The sequence below is a fragment of the Solanum stenotomum genome, chromosome 1 (assembly GCF_019186545.1).
Source record: "Solanum stenotomum isolate F172 chromosome 1, ASM1918654v1, whole genome shotgun sequence".
NCBI lineage: Eukaryota > Viridiplantae > Streptophyta > Magnoliopsida > Solanales > Solanaceae > Solanum > Solanum stenotomum.
In genome coordinates, this window is record NC_064282.1 from 1,624,775 (window position 1) to 1,645,730 (window position 20,956).

Sequence of the window (20,956 nt, forward strand, 5' to 3'; positions counted from 1 at the left end):
TTGGTCAAATATAATCAATTGATATTATCCAAAGTTATTTAATCATTTAAAATTTGATTAAAAATATAAATCAACATATATTATTCAAATTATTCAATCATTTAAAAGTTGGTCAATATAAATCAATTCATATTATCTAAAGTTATTCAATTATTTATGAATTGGTCAAATATAAATCAACCCATATTATTTGAAGTTTCGTAGGATAAATTTTTACACAACCTTATCATTTTTTCATCTTTCTTCATTTGCTATCTCTAGATATTTGTTCATTTAGTTTAGTTCCTTTTTTTTTCTTACATGGAAAGCTAAATAATAGCAATCCATAGTGATTTCTTTAAAAATTTAAACAGGGTAACAAATTTACTGAATGGGGATTGAAAAAATAAATATATACTATGATTTTTCATTTCTTATGAAGTGAATATTTGAAATTGAGAATTTATTCTACTATCTAATATAGGCAAGATGGGTGGGGTGGATCAAAATAATTCTTAACACATCAAATTTTGGATAGTGTATATGACACGTTTTTAATAATTATTTTAGACCAATTTCTTATAATTTTGTAATTTATTTAGCACATCACAAACAAGAGCAAGAAGTGGTGTGCTTATAAGGTTATCTTATCTACAACCACAAATACATGTAGCTCTCTTTTTCTATGGGTCTTTTCAACGTAAGTGGGACCAAATATACATAGCCCTAAGTCATAAACTCAAACGTGAATCATGCGGAGTTAAATGAAAGGACGTAATTTTGATTTAATTTTTATATTATATATTAACTTTTTGAAATTTAAATTAATTATGTAAAATCATAATAAAAGTACATTTGTTTTGCGTTTCTTCTAGACGAACACAACACTGAATTACAAAAACACAATTTATTTCTAAAATCATATACGATCTTAGATTTTTTATTAGTTAGTTATGATAAAGCTCTTATTAGTTAGGCTTTGGTAACACAACATGAAAACTCCTTATTCTTATTTAGTCAGTTTTATATGAATAAACCTAAATTAAGTTTAAACTAAATAAAACGAAGTTTAATATATCTTAAATGTTATAATAAGTAATTTGTCTAATTTGAAACTCGAATTTATAAAATTTAAATTCTTAACTTACTATTTTTCTCTTTTTATCTTATCATAATTTTTTTGTTTCACTATGTGCTTGTATTCATGTTGTCAAAAAAAGACAAGTGCTCCAAGTGGTAACACACAGAATCTCCGTATCTCAATGATGAAAAGAGAGGAGCCCACGGCGGTGACCGGTGCCCTATTATTGACGCGCATAACACACTGTCTTTACTCTCATCGAATTGAAATTTCACTGACTCAATCTATCCTTTTAGGTACCGTCGATTCAGAGTCGAGTCAAAATTTAAAATTTATTATGATATAATCTATATCAATTTAGTAATATAATTTTTGAATTGTTTCTTTCCTACAAGATACAAAAACTCAACCCCTTCGAAAAATTAGGTGAAAAGTTCAAAATTTAGAGAATTTTTTTACCTTCGCAAAATAAATACAAAATGTAGATAGTCGTTTGAATAGTAGAGGAGCAATTAATAGGAGAATATGTCGTGGTGGTTATTTAAGTTATAATAAAAAATAATGACTTACTTTCTATAATTTATGCTTACTAATTATCATACAGTTTAATATTTTATCTTTATTAAAATATATTTATACATCAACATAATTTTTTGGATTTGTTAGGTTTTCAAATTAATACTACCTCTATTTTATATTCATTTAATTTTTGAGATTTTTTTCATTGTTCAAAATAATTAAATTGACGATCTCTATTTTGGATTTAAATTTTAAAATAAGGTAAATATACTACTAGAAAATTTGGGCAAAGGAATATGCTATGCTAATATTTGATTGTTTCATTAAAGATTTTGTGTGGACCCCCACACATCATCATTTTTTTGTTTTTTATTTTTAAAAAATAAGTAAAGTTGTGATTTGGTTTGTGTTTTTTGATTCTTCATTGAGCGTGATTAACGTTTACGAGTACTTCAAAACTCTTAACAATTAGTGTTTGGATAACTTTATAAAAAAAAAACAAAAAATTTCGTGGAGACGAACTAAGATGTATTTGGTACGAAAGAAAATTATTTTCATACACAATAATTTTTAAATAAATAAATAATTTTTTAATGTTTTGTACGTAAAAAATTAGTCTAAAGATATTTGTATATTGTTTGAACAAATATTACAAGAGGTGGGAATGTGAATTATAAGGGTGGGAACATGGGTGAATATAAGATATGTTGTAGAGTTGGGAGGATATTTAAATTTTGATTTATCCTGAAAAAAGTATTTACTAAAAATTTAACCAATCGAATATAAAAAAATGTTTCCTCTGTAGGAACACACTCTAAAAGTTTTTAGATTGTTTCATCGAAATATGTAATACATTCTGTTCTATTTCTTTAGGAGCTGTTTGATATGAGGGATAATAATTCTAGGACAAGATACAATTGAATTATTTATTCGACGTTTAATTAGGGATATAAATTAATCTCAAAACTATCTATTTCGTATTTATAGTATATTGATGAAATAAACTTTATATTATATATACATGTGAGATAATTAATTTCATGAAATATAAGAAGATAACTTTGTGTATCTCATTTTCCTATCAAACAATCTTTAAAGTCTAACAACCCACTTTGTTTAATTTTAAATTAAAAGATAAAGAGTACACACAATTAAAAAATATGAACATATTATATAGGTCATAAATATATGAGTAGGGCGAAAAAAGAAAAAGAGCATATCGAAGTAGAGAAAATGACCAAAATAATCCTTGAAATTTAAATTTAGACTCAAAATAGTCCCTAAAATATAAGTTTGAAGCACTAATAGTCCTTGTAATTTTGAGAAATGGTGCACTTTTAGCTGTTATGGATGGAGACTATTAACGATTACTAAACAGAACACATGCTTTCTCCCAATTAGAGAAAATAAAAAGTTATCATTTATTGGCCAATTTTATTTCTTCACCTAATAAAGCTAAAATTTCAAAGAATAAAATATCCAACACTAAGACAATTTGTTGATGAAGCATAAATTTACGATTAGACTATTGTAAGTTTGAGTCTAATTAAAGGGCCATTTTTTAACTCCTAGGCTATTAAAGTCATCGCTTAGGATTCCATATTTTTTGGGGTCTTCATTTAAAAAAATTAGTACTTATACATATGTTTTTAAATAGGAAAAAGACATAAATTCACCCCTGAACTTATATCGAAAAATCAGTTATACGCTTAAACTATCACAGTAATTTATTACACACATATACTACTAAAAAATAAATTTATTTACTACCTGCTATGTATAATACCTCTTTCACAATGGAAAATGTATCTCACTTGCACCATATTAATGTCACACATCAAATGTCATGTCAAATTTCAAATAAAATTATCTATGTCGTTCAATTATTTCTTCTTCCCTGAACACTACCATGGAACCACTAACATTGTCATCATATTAATACCATTATATCAAATCTATATATTTCACCATAAAAATCTTCTCTTTTTTCTAGTGCAACAAGACAATATGAAATAACTCAGCATGAATTCTTTGAAACAAATCGTTCACCATCATAGAACAAAAAATAACTTCCCAACAAATCTAAAACAAAGCAAAAATTAAAAAAAAAAAACAAAAAACAAATTCAATTAAATAGATCTATCTGGAGATGTGAAATTACAACTTTCAAAATTGTCGCTACTTAAAAATTCTTAAGTTGCAACTTTCTTTTTAAGCTTTGCAAGCTCATGTCTCACCACATCATCCACAAACTTCACCATCAAAATCACACTATCACTTTCTTTCCCACAAAAATTATATCCATCACAAAATTTAATATTTACTTACAGATCAGTCATTATATTTTATTTTTAAAATTAATCATCAATTTTATCAATCACCAACAAAATCGAAGAGTAAAATTGAATATTATGAAAATGGTAAAATCAAATAATCATTAAAATAGAATATAATTAGAGGTGGGGGTGGGGGATAGAGGATTCAGGTGGAGATAGGGTGAGGTGGGGATGGGTGGATGGAAATCAGATTTGGAAAATAATGGGAAAAAGATAAAGAAGAAGAAGAGGGCGGGGATGCTGTGATGAAGAAGAAGAAGAAGAGTAGGGGAGTGTGGAGTATGGGTAGAAAGAAGATTTTGATTATTTTTTTACTTTATTTTTTATTTAACGCGTTTTTTTTTTCCTTCCTTTTTTTGCCATGTCTGTTATAGGAGGGGGTAAAAAAAATCATTTTTGATTAATAAATGTGTGTAATATGTCACTATAATAGTTTAAGCGTGTAATTGATTTTTCGAAACAAGTTCAGAGGTGAATTTATGTCTTTTCTCTTTTAAAAATAAAATTATATGTACTTTTGAATTTCTTTAAAACAAAACGGGCAAGATATAATTATTCAAAGTGTTTAATCTTTTTTTTTTTATAAAAAATAAATAAATAAATAAATAAATATTAAAACTCCTCTCTAAAATTTGGCTTTAGATCCCCAATTTTATTAAATCAGTTTTGAGTCTAAATCAATTATGTTCTGTCAAAAATAACTTAGTTAATAATTTATTAAAAATTTGAATCATAGTTTAAAGATTCAGTCAAATTCGTTACCGATATTTTAGCTTAGCCCACCATCAAACAATACAAGGTTAGTTCAAAGAGGACAAAACATGTGTCATTTTCTTGGGCACCAAGAAAACAACAATTCCTTCTAGTACACTTAATTTTAATTAAAAAAATTCTTACAATTTGTTTGAACATAAAATTATGATTTGAAATCAGGTTGATTTGAAGTTGAAATTTTATTTGGACAAGTAATTTAGATTTTTTTAAGTTGTATTTTTTCTCGTAAACATGACAACTCTATAAGTTGTGAAAACTATCAATATTTCTTCCATTCTTATACAATTTTAACAAATGAGCAAATTATATATGGTTCATAAACAAGATTCAAAATATAATAAGTAACCGCATTGAGAAATCACAATCTTTATGTTTCTTTTACTAGTCTACAATAGCAATAACTAGTTAGTTATTCTTTAATATAATTCTTTCATATAATACAAACAATCTCTTCAATCATGCTCATGAATCTTTCTTTGCAAAATTAAAATAATGAATCTTTTTTAAAAAACTAAAATAAACATATGAAATTTTACATTAAAAAAAAATATGAAATCACAAATTATGTCTTTTAAAAAATTTAGAATATGAAATCATAACTTTAAATCTAAAATTATCATAGGAAAGTTAGTCTCTTTTTTTCTTCTTCTTACTTTTCAATGTCCATTTTTTTCTTTTTGTTAGATAATGGGATTTGGCAAGTCACGACTAATGACCCTTCTAGGTTTTTCTCCCTATTGGGATTGATATTGATGCCATCTAACTTGCAAATGGCTTAACACTTGTCTTGTTTGTATAATCATATATTTTGTAAATTTTGAACGACGATAAATCAAACACGAAGAAAAATATATATATTAGTGACTAGAGATGGAGCTAGATGGGGGTTCGTGGGTTTGAACGAATTCAATATTTTTTTGGTAGACCCTATATTTGTATTAGAAAATTAAATAAATATATATGTATATTAACTTATGAACCCCTAACGAAATCGATTAATGGTTCAGTGGTAAGGAAGAGACTGTAAAAATATTTTTTCACACTAGAGTAGTGGGTTTGAACCCCTTCTCTTTTTCTTAAAAAAAAATAATTTAGAACTCCTCAAATTCTTAATCTTGATTCCAACTCTACTCTGTTAGTGACCCATAAAACTATTATAATGGGTAGCTGTTATGCCTCACCAACCATATTCATTAACGTCAACTTGTCACTTTGTTTTTTTTCATAAAATTTTCACGTGCCCAATTCAAGTCACTAAATGCCACATATAATCGCTTTTTTTAAATTGAAATTTTCGATTTATATTTTGGTGATATTATTCATAAGATATTATTTGAGATGAAGAGACTTCTACCACTAAAATTAACAGAAATAGAAAACAAAATTTTATATAATGTTGATAAGAGAAATGGAGCTGCCAAAGCCCATGCAATTGAGTAATAATAGGAGTAAATAACGTTGTATTCACCTGGGAGCTTAACTAAATTATACTATATATTATTATTTTTTAAAAAGATCTCTACAAAAATGATTAAGATCTAAAAATAAATATATTAAACATAAATAGTTTAACCCTAATTAGGAAATGTCCAATTACAAATTAATTAAAATTAATATCACGACAAATTAAATACATAAAAAGTTGAATCTTCTCCCTCAAAATATTGCAAATCATTACCTTCTTCATCCCATATTAGTTGATCATCTTACTAAAAATAGTTATTTTATATTAGTTGTCCACTTTACTAAATCAAGAAATCATTAATTAAATTTTTTCTATATTATTCTTACAATTAATTCTTTTTTAAAGTATTCACGTTTGTTTGCAAAATTTTAATAAAGTTTTTAATGGGTGAATTAGTAAGAATATTTTCTTTATTATGATTTTTAATATGAGTGTTAAAAAAAAATATGATCGACTAATATAGAATAGGGCGAGTAGTTTCTAAGCATCCTTATTGAGAAGAATATGTATAGTTAACTTCACTACAACATGCTTAAACAATTAATAAAATTCAAATTAAGGATAAAGTTGCATACATAAATCCTTGTGGTACAATTCTTCTCTAAATATCATATATAGCGAAAGTTTAATGCACTAAACCGTTCTAACAATGGATCATATCGTATCATTAGCAACTCTGCAAGCACATGCGTCGAGGTTTTATTTCTACAACATGATCAACTAACGTTTTCACGTGCTAACCTAATAATATTATATAAATTAGAAAAATACATTTCAAAAGACTAGAAAAATCATGACATGCATGTACAGTGCAACTTGCTAAATATGAATATTTAGTACAAAAGCAATTAATTGCATTATTAATGAATGTGTATGTACTGACAATTTAATTATATACTATGAATAAGAAATTAATTAAATGATATATTTGACTTTATCTTAATACTTATTTTCTATGACTAATAGTTAATAACATCGTATGTTTGAGTACACATTACACACATATAAATAAAAATGAAAGAAATGAGGTCAAAATGCTACCGATAAAAGATTTCAAAAATAAAGTTTCAAATTTATATTTCGAAATACAAAAAGAACTCTCGATAAAAAGTGTTTTTTCGTTATGAATAATACACTTATTTGAATTATCCAAATTTATAGACTTCGAATATCATATGATTATAACGAATAACAAAATCCCATAAAATGTATTTTCACACATACGTGGTTGAATCCCATATGCTCTTAACTAGTACTAATTTGCACGTGTAAGAAGCTCATTGCCTTTCACCACATGGTTTGTTCCATCTCTATGCATTAATAAATTAAAAATAAGTCAAGATCTGACAGCTCCAAAATATATAATTTGACGTAAATATTAAGTGCGAGATAAAATAATTTCCTAATTCAGTATTAACTTTGCATTAACACTTATAAAATCATGACTTATTAAGGGTTATTTTACTAATAACTATGCGTTGAAAATCTGTCTGTGATTGCTAGTGCTTAGATAAGCTTAAACAGTTAGTAATAAAGATCAATTGAACAAAAAAATATTCTTAATTTATTAAGAATAATAAGTAAAAGGAAAATATATTTTATATACTGAACTAATAAAACATAATGGAGCAGTAGTAATTTATATATATATATTATAAGGGAAGACGTTTCATCAATTTTTAAATAATCCCAAGGCATAATGTGCTTGGGATTGATGAAACGTAACGTTCATTTTAAAAAATTGTCGAGACTTCTGTTTTATGGAGGTACAGACACAGATATTTGACTTTTTTTTCCTTTAAAGAAAAAATAAATTTACTGTGGTGTATTTTTACTGATGCAACAATGAAAGTTTTTGACTTGTTGTTTTCTTTAAAATATATAATAGTCCGACAACGTCATAAGGCTAGATAGAATAATATATTCTTTACTTTTTAGAAAATAAATTGGCGAGATCTAAAATATTTTCTTTATCGTCTCAACTCTTTTTCTCTTTCACTACACCAACTTCAAATTACAAACACAATATATATATTACGTAGGCTTGGTTTATCAAAAGATTTCCTTCAAAAAATGCTTTCAAACTAGAAAATTAGAACATAATTTTGTTTGATAATTAGCTGGAAGTTGGGTAAATAATGATTTGAGGTGTAATAACTAATAAGGTACAATTAATATAAGATAATGGGAAGAACATATAGTCACATTAGTTGCATGATCTAACAAAAAATTAATGAAGGCATCTATCTCCATTTTTCTTTAAAGAAAGATGATCAGGTGCACTAAGTTTTCATTATGCCTGCAATTCATGAAAAAATTGGACTGTACAAATTTATTATGTGCAAATTTACTTTGTTATTCTACATATAAGATATTATTTTTACAATTCAAACTCGTGATAACATTCGATCATATGCATGACAATAACTTATCAATTACTTTTTCCACTTTATGCCTTTTAATATACTGTACTTTAATATTTTAATATTAAAATATTTCAAAGTCCAACATAATAATTATTACGTAACACACACATATATATATATATATAGAAACCTTAACTATAATGGCGTGTCGTAGAAAACTTGAGGAAGAAAATGAATTTGGTCATGCAAAACCTAATGCACGTTACAAAGGAAAATTAAATAAAATCGGGAGTTGCTTAAGAAATTTAAGTTGGCTCCGAATATTAGTGTTCCCTTCGTCTCATATTAGTTGTTCACATTATCAAAAATAATTATTTTAAATTATTTATCAATAAAATTAATTACATATTTCCAATTTTACCCTTATAATTAGTACTAATATTATTTTTTCACAAAGTAAACAAGTTTGTAAAGTTCTAAATATATTTTCTTCAAAGGTAAATTAGTGAAATTAATTTATTTTATTAATGATATTTTAAGGATAAAGTGGATGACTAATATAACACTAAAGAAATAATAAATATATACACGTTATTTCAGAGGGCTGCCTATCTTCATTATTAATAACGCACCAAGTTAATGTTGTCATCAACTGTCTTTTTTTCTAAACATTTTCGTGTTGCTTCATAATTTACATAACACGTTAGTTACGTTATTCCAATTTGGTAGGCTTGAGTCTGTAATATGTATACAGTGACGCAAAATAAACCAATCTTTACTTCATCTTAGATGAAATATTTTGCAATAAGTTACTTCTAAATTTGTATCTTGAATTGGTCAAATGTGCCATGAAATTAAAACCTCATTTTACTTGCAAAGAAACGTAAACGGTATACGACAACAATAATAATATACTTAGTGTAATTTCAGAAATCATGTCTAGAAAATACTTCATCCCTATTTTTGTGAGGTCATAGAGATCGAGGTTGTTTCCACCAAAAACTCCGTCCCAAAAGAAAAAATTTCAAAGTAGAGTTGAAAGAATATATTCATGTGTCCTTAATTACTTGTCCACTTTTGAATTGTCAAACCTATTAAGAAAATAATGACTGACATAGTGAGTTTATCATTTTGCCCCTATTAATTATGAAGTGGGTAAATTAAATACTTAAGATTTTCAAAAAGTTTTACCTTTTTCAAAATAAATAATTGAGGATATAATAGTTTAAAAAAATTGTTCTTTCTTGATTTGTCAAAATGAACAAATAATTAGGGACAACTAAAAAAGAAAAAGTGAACAGATGGAGTATGATAGTAAGATAGCAAAATACAAAACAAATAAAATGACAAATAATAATATACGTTGAATAAAAATAAGAAGCTACGTGATTATTAACTACTAATACTATTGATAATGATAAAAGGAGGGGAGTTTAGCCCCTACCTCTCCCTTGTAAAATATGACAACACTCAACTATCTAATCTTCAATTTTAATTCTCGATAATACTCAACTACCTATTCATATAAAGGTTGATCTCACTAAAAAATTTCAATTCGATCTCTCATTATTATTATTATTCCTTTTAATTGCAGATGAGATAACATTATATCATCCTCTTTTACTAAAACATTTAACATAACAAAAGTGATACTATATAATATCTATATAAATTGTTAAAAGATGGTAACAAATTAAATTGTTAGGTCATGGTGTGAAATGTGTGGAAGTCCTTCAACATAGCCAAAAGACAAGATAAGAAAATTTACTTAATTTCCAAAGATGAGCTAATGAATTGATGACATTACAAAAATAGTATCCATTTTAATAATGTCATAATATTTTGTTTTTTTTTTAATTTATCCTCTACTGAGGTACTAGTATTTTGTTTTATTTTTCTATCCTGTATGATATATAATAAGTACATGTTTACTTGACACAATAATTTATCAACTATGTAATAGTTTCTCTATAATTATTTATTATCTCTGCTTTATATCTATATAAATTTTTTTAAAAGCTTTGATATATGAATTAGTCGAGTCAAGGGTCTTTTGAAAGTAATTGTTCTACCTCTAATAAGTAATAAGGTAGGGATAAGGTTTTCTTACACTTGATCTATTCTCTCAAATTTCACCTACACAATTATACTGAATATGTTGTTGAAATAATAAAGTGCAAAACAATTTTTTTAAAAAAAAACTTTGATGATATCATCAACTGAATATTATTATACAATTTATTGGTACATCAAAACCTAAATAGATTGCATTGAAAGCACAAGGAAAAGGAAAACAATGATATTAAACGATTGAAAATCTTCCATAAATTTGACAAATTTGCATTTAATCAAGACCTAATTTGTTTAGGTCACTCTTTATGGGCCATGGCTGACCTAATCCTCCTAAAAGAACATATTCTCTTTACAAAAGGCCATGTATTACTATAATTTATAAACACAAATTAGGTGATGCATGTCTTATATATATATAAAAAAAGTAAACAAACAACTTTTAAGGTGGCTACGTGTAAATAGTTATAATAAGAATTAAATCATAATAAAAAGTTTAGAGATAAGCTTAAACTTTTTTCACGAAGAATTTGAATACATGGAGTTCATTCTTATGTTGGGGTTTTATTAATACTTAAAGACGAATACAAGATTATTTACAAATGCCAAAAGCATAAATGGACCAAAAATGTAACGAATGATAAAATAGAGCAATTTGAAAAATAGATTGGAAGGTTTTGAATTTTTCCTTTGTTAAGAAAAAAAAATTATTTAGGTCATGCCCTAATTTTTTATTCTATCTTATCTATCCAATTGAAACAATGCACAATCAGAAGTGTAAGACATGATAATGTTTTTAAATCTAAGTAGGGATTTTTTTTTTTCTTTTTTCTGTCATTGGAAATCAAATGCATGATATGTAATATGACAAAACCAAATGAATTGGAGTAATTAAGTAAGAAAAGGATTAAAAATTTCTTTATAAAAAAGGACATTTTCAATATAGAGAAATGTACCTCACTTTTGACATTTGGCAAAAGTTAAGCGGCGAGGATGGATGCTAGCGGTTACTTTAGCTAAAAAAAAATTGTAAAATATAACTGTTATTTTAGAAATTCAAATATGAAGTTGGAATTTTTCTAACCAATCTCGTAATATTGAACAAGTAATTCTTTTTAATACAGATCAATTCTCAAAAAATATTTAATAAATTATATCTCGTATCTTTTTAGATAGGAAACAAGTGGAGTAATTGTTGTCTTTTTTTTTTTAATAATTAAAAAAGTATTTCAAGTGACATAATGATATTCACTAACAAATTATAATTTTTTCTTTCAAATGAAAATTATGTTCAAACAACTTTCATATATATTTTCATCTTGAACTCCAAATATTTAGTATTCATCAACTTTAATAAATATTAGTATTAAATGAAGTAGTTAAGTTTTGTTGCTCCACTTAAATGAAGAAAATAAAACAAAAGAATAAGAACCACATTATTGCAGCAATTATTGGAACCATTATTATAACTTGATTAAAGTGCTAGACTATAGTGAAGACAAAAACCAAATCAAATATACAAAGAAAATAAATTGTAAGGCAATATACATTTTATAATTGATGATAAATCAAGAAATAAATGAGACGATGGCGTAAGCACTAAGCAATCAGTTAAATATAAACAAAAATAATACACTTTTTAAAAATATTTTGATTACACGTGGTACGAAGAGATTAGAGAAGGAAAAACGAAAAACAAGAAATAGTTTTAAAAAAAACTGAACCCCATATCTATTTTGTATGAGACTTTGAGTTTCACTCTTAACTAGAGGTCTCGGGTTTGAGTCCTGGATATGAAAAAAATCATGTTGGGAGCGTCATCCTGAATGGGTCCTGCAGAGCGCAATCCAAATATAGTCGGAGCTCCAATGTGGGCTCAGACATCGTGTGGGAAACCAAACAAAAGAAGGAAAAAATAGCAAATTAGTCACAATCTTTAACATAATTATTAAAAATATCTACACTTTAAAATAATTATTAAAAATGTCAATATATCAATATTTTAGAAAATAAATTGAATCCTAATATAATTAATCTTCTTTCCTTTTTATTTCTTAAATTAAGCCATTATTTATTTCACTATCCCGTAAAAAAAATAAAAAGATCATCACTCTTACACCCTCTTTCTAGGTTTTACCCCAAATCACTATTTTCTCTCTCTTCTCTTTTTCACCATTGTTATCTCCTTTCTTTGTTCAAAAAAATCATCTCTTCGAATTTCTTACACTTTGTTTAAGAAATGTCACACTTAATTCAAAAGATTTTTCACCCATTGTTAAAGTAAATTCGAAGTCAACAAATATTTTGTGAAGTTTCTTGTGATTTTGTTTTCATATTCACCAAGTATTTTGTATTTCGAATTTTCCGTCTTTTAATCCGTATTGTTTGATTTTTTTGTGAGTTTGTTTCATATTCACCAAGTATTTGGTGAGATTTTTCTCTTTTATGTATTTCAGATTTTTTGTCTTTTAAGCAAATATTGTTCGATTTTTTTGTAATTTTGTTTTCATATTTGAGATTTAGTAGATTGTAGAAATCTACATTGGCATTCATACATCATATATTATTTAATATTTTATATATTCATATTTAATAATTTCGAATTTTGCTTATAGAGTTACTTATGCACAAGTGAATACGGATTTTCAGATTTGGATTTGATGAACAAAAAATCAGAAAAAAGGAACACGACAAACGAAGAAGAAGAAAAAAGAGAGAGTCAGAGAAGAAGGTTGTAAAAATTGTATTCATACCGGAATTGTATTCATATTAATTTTAATTTGTTTGTCAATTATTTTTCTTTTACTTAGCATTTGTATTTGTATTTGTATTTCTTAAGCTTGTATCCTATTTATTTCATAGTTAATTTATATTTTTTTTTAGAATATTGTATCCTTCCTCAACAAATTGTATTATTTTCACCATGTATGCTATTTTTTTTTTCAGAATCTTGTATTCCTATTTCTTTCATAGTTAATTTGCGTTTTTTTAAATAAAAAAATGGTATCCTTCCTCAACAGATTGTATTATTTTCACCATGTATGCTATTTTTTTTTTTTCAGAATCTTGTATCCTTTTATAAATCATATTCATATGTAATCATTGGATTATATTGGGATACAACCATGTAATACAATTTCACTGGAATACAATTTTAATTTGCATTATGAAAGTAATACACTAATTTGAATTTGAATGGCAAAGTAAGTACATAAAATGTAAAAAATATTGGTATACAATTACGAAGAAAACATAATAAATTTTTTCTCTTTTTTGTTATTAAATAATTGTATTTTTTTAAATCAGACATATAAAAGAATACATAAATCAGATACATAACAAACTAAAATATTGACATTTTAATAAATATATGAAAGTGTGGCTAAGGGACCCTATTAAATGTCAAAATATTGACATTTTGAATTTTTTCCCAAAAAAAAGAGACTTTGAGCTTGTTATTGGGTAATAAAAAAGGTATTTTGAAATAGTACTTGTTTTTAAGTAAAAATAAATCAAAAATTATAAGTTAAATCTAATTATGTGATACTATTAGGAGTCGTTTGGGTTGAATTCAAGTTATGGTGGGATAAGTTATGATGGAATAAATTATGCTAAGATTATTTTTTGTTGAGTGTTTGGTTTGTTGTATTCAAAATAATAAATCTTAAGAACAACATATATGTTTACAAAAATACCCTTCATGAATGTGAAAAGTTATGTATAAAAAGTGTTTAAAGGGATATTTTTGTCATTTAGTCATTTTATCCCGGAATAAGTTATTCCGGTATTACTATACCACCCAGGGAAGGAATAACTTATTCCGGTACTAATTATTAATCCCGAGATAAGTTATCCCGAACTTGCCAACCAAACAACAAATTAAATGGCACTATAATTTAATCTCAGGACTATTTGAAGTTATCCTTCACACCAAACGACCTCTTAGATTATGATAATAGTTGATAAAAAACGAATTCGGAAAATCATTCTTTTGAAACCAACATTCTATCGAGCTGGTTCAGCTAAATTACAAATGAAGTTGTGTTCATAGTAAAAAAAAATATATTAGACATAGCTGAAACAAGACTAGTATATGGTTTCTTAACAAATATACCGGGCAACAAGAATTAGTTTGAACATATTTTGTCGAAAAATTATATTATGTATAGAAATAATTATACGAAGTATATAGGTCACAAATTATTTTTGTACATACATATTAATTCTTCGACACCCTTAGTGAAATTTTTTATTTTACCATTGTCAGGCAATAAATGTTTTTTTCCAACTAATGATCATATGCGTACAAAAGTCAATGTTGTGTATATTTCGACCATAGTGATAAATTATTTGGCTGAAATCCTCTTACAAATGTGATTACTCCATTGTTGTATTCTAGTTATATCAAAGATGCCTCTTAGGCTCTTACACATAAGGACCATAATAACAAATAACAACATAAACAGTGTAATCTATAAGTTGGGTTTAAAAAGGATGGGATAGAAAAGTTATTTTCGACTTGAGCAAGGATCAAGTTTTGGCCAAGTTTTCTAAAATTTGCATATATATCATAGTAAGAAGAGAGTTGATAAGTCAACTTCACTCTGCTCTGGACTACCCAGCTCGGGAAGATGGTATAATGCCAACAATAAGCCCATAAAGAGCCAAAGCTTCAACAAAAATGAGAAAGAGGATCATCCTTGTTGACACCAAATTTTGACCCTCCACAATATAAAGTAATTATCTTGTTTCTTTAATTTCAAACAATTTGAAATAATTAGTTTTATAAAATTCAAAAAAAAAATTCTTGTTATATTTTATGTATTTTTGTCATTTTAAAAATAAAATATATGTTTTTATATAATTATGTATATAACTAATACATTTTATGAATATTCAAAAATCGTCTCAAAAAGATTTTGTTAATTAGTATTTCTTAGTCAACAATTATTATTTTTTGAGTTAATTAGTTAATTGTTTTATTTTGTTAAAAATTAAAAAGCTCGTTAGTTAATTATATTAATTCGTTCCATGTTTTATTTTGTTAAAGATTAAAAAGCTCGTTAGTTAATTATATTAATTCGTTTCATTCAACTTTTAGCCGAATTCACTAATTAACTCAATGGCTACATTTTGAACTTCACGTTTTCGAGTCTGGATAGCATCCTTTATTTTATTTTTTGAACCCTCTCAATAAAATCCTGCATCAGCCACTATTTGCAACAATAATATAGAAATTTTGTTTTGATGCCACTCTTTCTATGCCTCTTACATTGATTTAATGTATCGACTCTTGTATATGTATATTTTCTGTAATGCATGTGACATCAATTCTAGTCCACTTTGAACTCATTCCTTGTATTTCATTGAGTTGAATTTCTTTGAGTTAGCCTCCTCGGTGTTCGAGTGAAAGGGAGACTGAAATACAGGGCAAATGGAAGTTAATATACAAGTGTTGAAGGCAAAAGAGACTGATATATTGCTCATATAGACAGATATACAACTCAGTGTTTCCTCAGCTTGACGGGGACGAAAAATGGGCCAAAGCCCATTTTTTTGCAAAACAGGTTCAGAAAGAACAGAAAAGGGTTGAGGCCTATTTTTATTTTATTTTTGCTGGGCCCATTTTAGAATTAGGACAGGTTTGGGCTGCCAAGCCCAACAATTTGAATTTGGGCAAAGAGCCCAAATTTGAGATTATCTCTTCATACCTTTGTTATTATTTGCTTATTTTTATTTGTATTAACTCTTACTTTATTTTCTTATTTAGATTTAATTAAGTCCCTTAACGAGGAACCTTTTGTGTTAATTGAATATTTGAAGTGTTTTACTTGATTTGTCTTAATTTAGTCACTTGTTTGACAAAAATTAACTTTCTTTCTAAATTATTTCGAGTGTCTTAACTATTCTCTTTTCAAAGAATTTCAAATGTCTTTGTTCTTAAATTATTTTTTTCACGATTAGTCAAATGAATGTTTTTCAAGTCGTTGGATAACTGTGTGTTAGCGGACATTTTCAAGGGCTTTAAAACATTTCTTGGAGTCCAAAACTTTTTTCTCTAAATATTTTAGGCTTAATTATGTTAAAGTCTTTAAAGTTAAGTTTTCTTAATTTCTCTTAAAAAATTAAGTGGCGACTCCTTTAAAATTGATTTTTCTCTTAAAGTTGAATCGATTTTAAAAACTAATTATATCTCTTAACATAAAACAATCTCAACGAAAAGCTTAGGTTGTTGAGCATTAGCCCTATAAAACAAAGAGTTGTCAATTAGATAATCTTGAGCTAAGGAATATAATGAACATGACAATGCAAATAATAGCACACAATAACGTAAACAAAAGAGAACTACTACCCTTTAACAATCAAGTTGCGGCAGCCTAACAAATGACTCTGGTGGTTTATTTTCATCCAATAGCGTTGGTAAACAAAGAAAATGCATTGTTTTAGCTTAGTGTTTTCATGTGATGTTGTCGGTGATTTTCTTCATTGTTTTTTTTTTTTACTTCTTCTATTTTGATTTAATACATATAAGACAATACAAGTTTGATGCATCCTAGATTATACAAATATTGCATACGTTAGATTAGTTCATTATCTTATCTTTTGTAGCTTAAAACTTCTTTCATATTGTTCTGTCTCCTTTTTTATTGGCCGTCTTACTCACTTTCCGTGTCTAGTCTGGTAATATATGTTATTTTTGCTTCCAATAGTTTTCTAATCACGATTGCTTTCAAAAGTTGTTACTTGGCCAAAGGTCTCATATGTTAACAAAAAATATTTTTTGACTTAATCTTTTGATTCTCCGTTTGCTGATGTGAATTTAAGGTTTGTGACAAAGTGTTTAAATTGTCCCTTCCTTGTAAATCTGGGTTTTTCGGTGAAATCATGGTTAAAGTATGAGAGATATGCATTAGCATTGGAAATTAATTTCCTCCTCTGTTTCTGTTGGCTTCCTCTTTCTTTTAGGTAGATTTAATCGATATTATTAAATAATGTCTGAGTTCGATTTACATGTTAAATTTGTTTCAGCCCCTTCTCAATTGTTTACTAATTCTTATTTCTTTGTATTTCATGCATGCGACCATTTGCATTCGATTTTCTTTGAGTCAACTTCCATCAAGTCGTAAAAGGGAAGCCAATATTAATGGGTTAAAAATCCGAGAAGACTAGCTGTACAACCCCAAAGGGTTAAAAAATTAGCATATTTTGGACTTGAAAAGTATAAGAACAGAACCACCAGGAAGTATTTTTGGCCAAAGGCCTAAAATTAACAGCAACAAATTGAGAAGCAGAAATTGGTTTAAAACTCGAAATTTATGAAGCAACAGATTGCAACAGTCAAAAGCAACTGAGATTTAGGCTAAAAGGCCTATTTTTCTCTTAAATCTTTATCTTCATATTGTTTAGTTTAACTTTTATTTGTGTCTTTCGGTGTGTTACTATATTCTTTAATATCATTTTTATTATCCTAGATCAATCTTCAGGAGATTTTTATTTCACTATTATCTTTTTGTGTTCAATTCTCAAAATTTATTCATGTTTTTTATAGTTATTAAAAAGCTGTGAATCCGTGTTGAGGAATTTGAACTAACCATCCGGTTCAAAATCTTTAACTTGGATAGATTATTAAGTTAAAAACATTTTCTACATTTCAACATTGAAATATTTTATTACTTAATAAGTATAAATTTATCTCTATCCCTTTTCATAAAGATTTTCATAAGTAATTCAACTATCTTTTAAAATTAGCTAAACTTTTTAAATCGTCAGTCAATCGCGTGTTAGCGAATCCTTTAAGGTGCTTAAAACCTTCCTTAGAGGATTGCTTGAACCTTTTACCCGACTATGATTTCTTTAAAAGGTTTTATTTCAAAAGTTTCTTTTTTAAACGCCCAAATCTTATTAATTATTTTCAAAATTAATAAATAGCCAAGTTATGGAACATTTATAACTAAGTTTAAAAATGGGTCTTAACAACTCCTATATAAATATATGAACTCATTTATAAATTTATAATGATCTTATTAATGTTATAAATTAATAATTCTTTAAATGTACAAATATATCTATGATAATTTAGTGAAATATGATTCTATTGTGTTTTTTAAATTAAAATTTAAATCTAGTTGAATCTAATTTTTCTTATTGCATCCAAGAGTTTTGGTGTTGCTACGAATGCAAATCTTTTTGAGTGCATCTGGAATGATTTCTTTTACACTCACATTCTACTTTAGGTATTTGATCTCTCATTGTTGATTTTGTGACACCTTTTAAATGAAAAGCCATTTTTGGATGTGGTTTCAAGAAATTTCCTATATTGCTTAATTAGTTTATTTTCTTACTGTCACGCCCCAAACTCGAGGGGATGGCTCTTAATGCCAAAACTCAGGCCCAAGCCGACTCTGCTGAACCATTTGCTACTAGTGCATGGCAGCCACACGCAATCAAGACAACAAACAAGTATATCTCGGCTTAAATCTAAGCCATCGGCCGGCAAGGCCCCTATCAACTGATCTATAAAAGAAACAGCTACTCCCAGAAGATCATATAAATAAATAGCCAACTAGCACAGAAGTCCTGATTGGGCCGTCGAGGCCACCATGATATCTATATCAAAACTAAAAGTAGGTATATATCAATACAATACATCAAACAACTCACAAGCTTCAACAAACCAACAACATAGACCAATATGGCCATAACGTAGCTATACACCCCACACACTAGTCTGCAAGCCTATAAAAGGAGTAAAGATTAGCGAGACAGGGCCCCAGCCTACCCATAAAGATATATATAACAAAAGGTAACAAACCTCCCAACTCTGGCAGCTCCGGAGGAAAGGGGCTAGCCAACCGGATAAAAGTTAATCCTGCTGCTGAGGAGGTCTACTCGGTCATTTGTCAGGACCTGTATGCATAAATGCAGCGCCCCCAAGGTAATAAGGCGTCAGTACAAAATAATGTACAGAGTATGAAAGGCAATAGACTAAGAGGAGGTATCATGATATACTGGAATAATCTGATAAATAAATCAAGGATAAAATAAGTGTACTGACCTGCTCCTAAATCTAAACTTATCAAAAATAATAAAACAACAACCTAACCAAGCCCCCATATGCTCGGCATGTACAAACAACACACAAGATCATCTACTCAGGCCCCCATAAGCCCGAAAGGTGTCAATCATCCTATATACCCCTATCGGTAGTCCCCTAGCCTCGTAGGAAGTCACATAGCCCTCTTAGGCATTAATATAGCCCCGTAGGCAGCACACAGCTCTCTTAGGCATCAACATAGCTTATAGACAACTTATAGCCTTTTTAGGCAATAACATGACCCTGTATGAAGCACATAGCCTTCTTAGGCGTCAATATTGCCCTGTAGGCAACTCATAACCCTTTTAGGCATCCATATAGCCCTGTAGGCAAAACATAGCTCTTCTAGCAACTAACCACAATAGCCCCAAGGGCAACAATAACAATCCAGTCGCTAAAAGCAAGCAATTTAGTTATAAGCAACCTATACAAATAGCCTCTAAGTCGTGTCCAACATAGGGATGCTATTAACTGAATAAGAATCCCGACATAGGAGGATTATATCAACTCAAGCTGCCAACAATCAACAATAATGGCTACAAGTGTAACAAAGATAACAACCCAATTACATTGCTCCTAAGCTTTAAGGAAAACATGTTGTAAGTATGAAATAACCTTAACATACCTTTCCAATGAACGTTCGAAAGACCGTAGTTCATTTACGAAAGTTGTTCCTTATGTCCTAAGCTTCGCAAACACTATATATACACAGCTAGTACGCACCTATAAACAGTTCATAATTAATCTTAAATCGACAGATTTTCCATATTGCCCCAACTTGTCGAAATGTCTGTAGAAATTCATAAAACAACCATAAAAGGGTCCCGAGATAATTACCTTAGTTAACCAAGTGTAAACCTTAAAGAAACACCAAAAACTACAAATTTATATCTTCAAAAACCAGCTCTAAACGCAGCTAATAGAAGGGAAAAACGATTGCCATGTGTAGGGATTACGTTTCTAGGCATGGGGGCAATGTTTAATGGTAGAAATCGTCAAAACTAACCTTCATCATGCTAAAACTCCATAGGAGCCTTCTCTTAAGCTTTATCTCTGGTTTGGAATTGAAATGAAATGTTTCCATGGCTTAAAACGTTATATAAGACATACCATATTTTTGACCCGACCCGAATTCTGCCCCAACAGTCCCTAGTAAAACCCTTATAACGTTTTACTTTAATGTCGGTTTGATACGAGGTTTTGTGCGTTGCAAATTAGACTCGTAGGCCTTCGATTTAATGAGTGATAGGCCTTCTAACTCTTTATATATTG

General features: G+C 27.9%; 1 protein-coding gene across 1 annotated transcript in view; it reads right to left on the reverse strand.

Annotated features, from left to right (window-relative positions):
• The window catches only part of LOC125871536 (uncharacterized), an 83,091-nt gene extending 71,442 nt beyond the window's left edge, over positions 1-11,649 (reverse strand). Inside the window, exon 1 of the mRNA XM_049552162.1 lies at positions 11,639-11,649. The gene's annotated coding sequence lies outside the window, so the exon portion shown is untranslated. The remainder of the gene's footprint in view (positions 1-11,638) is intronic.
• Positions 11,650-20,956: the final 9,307 nt, after the last annotated feature.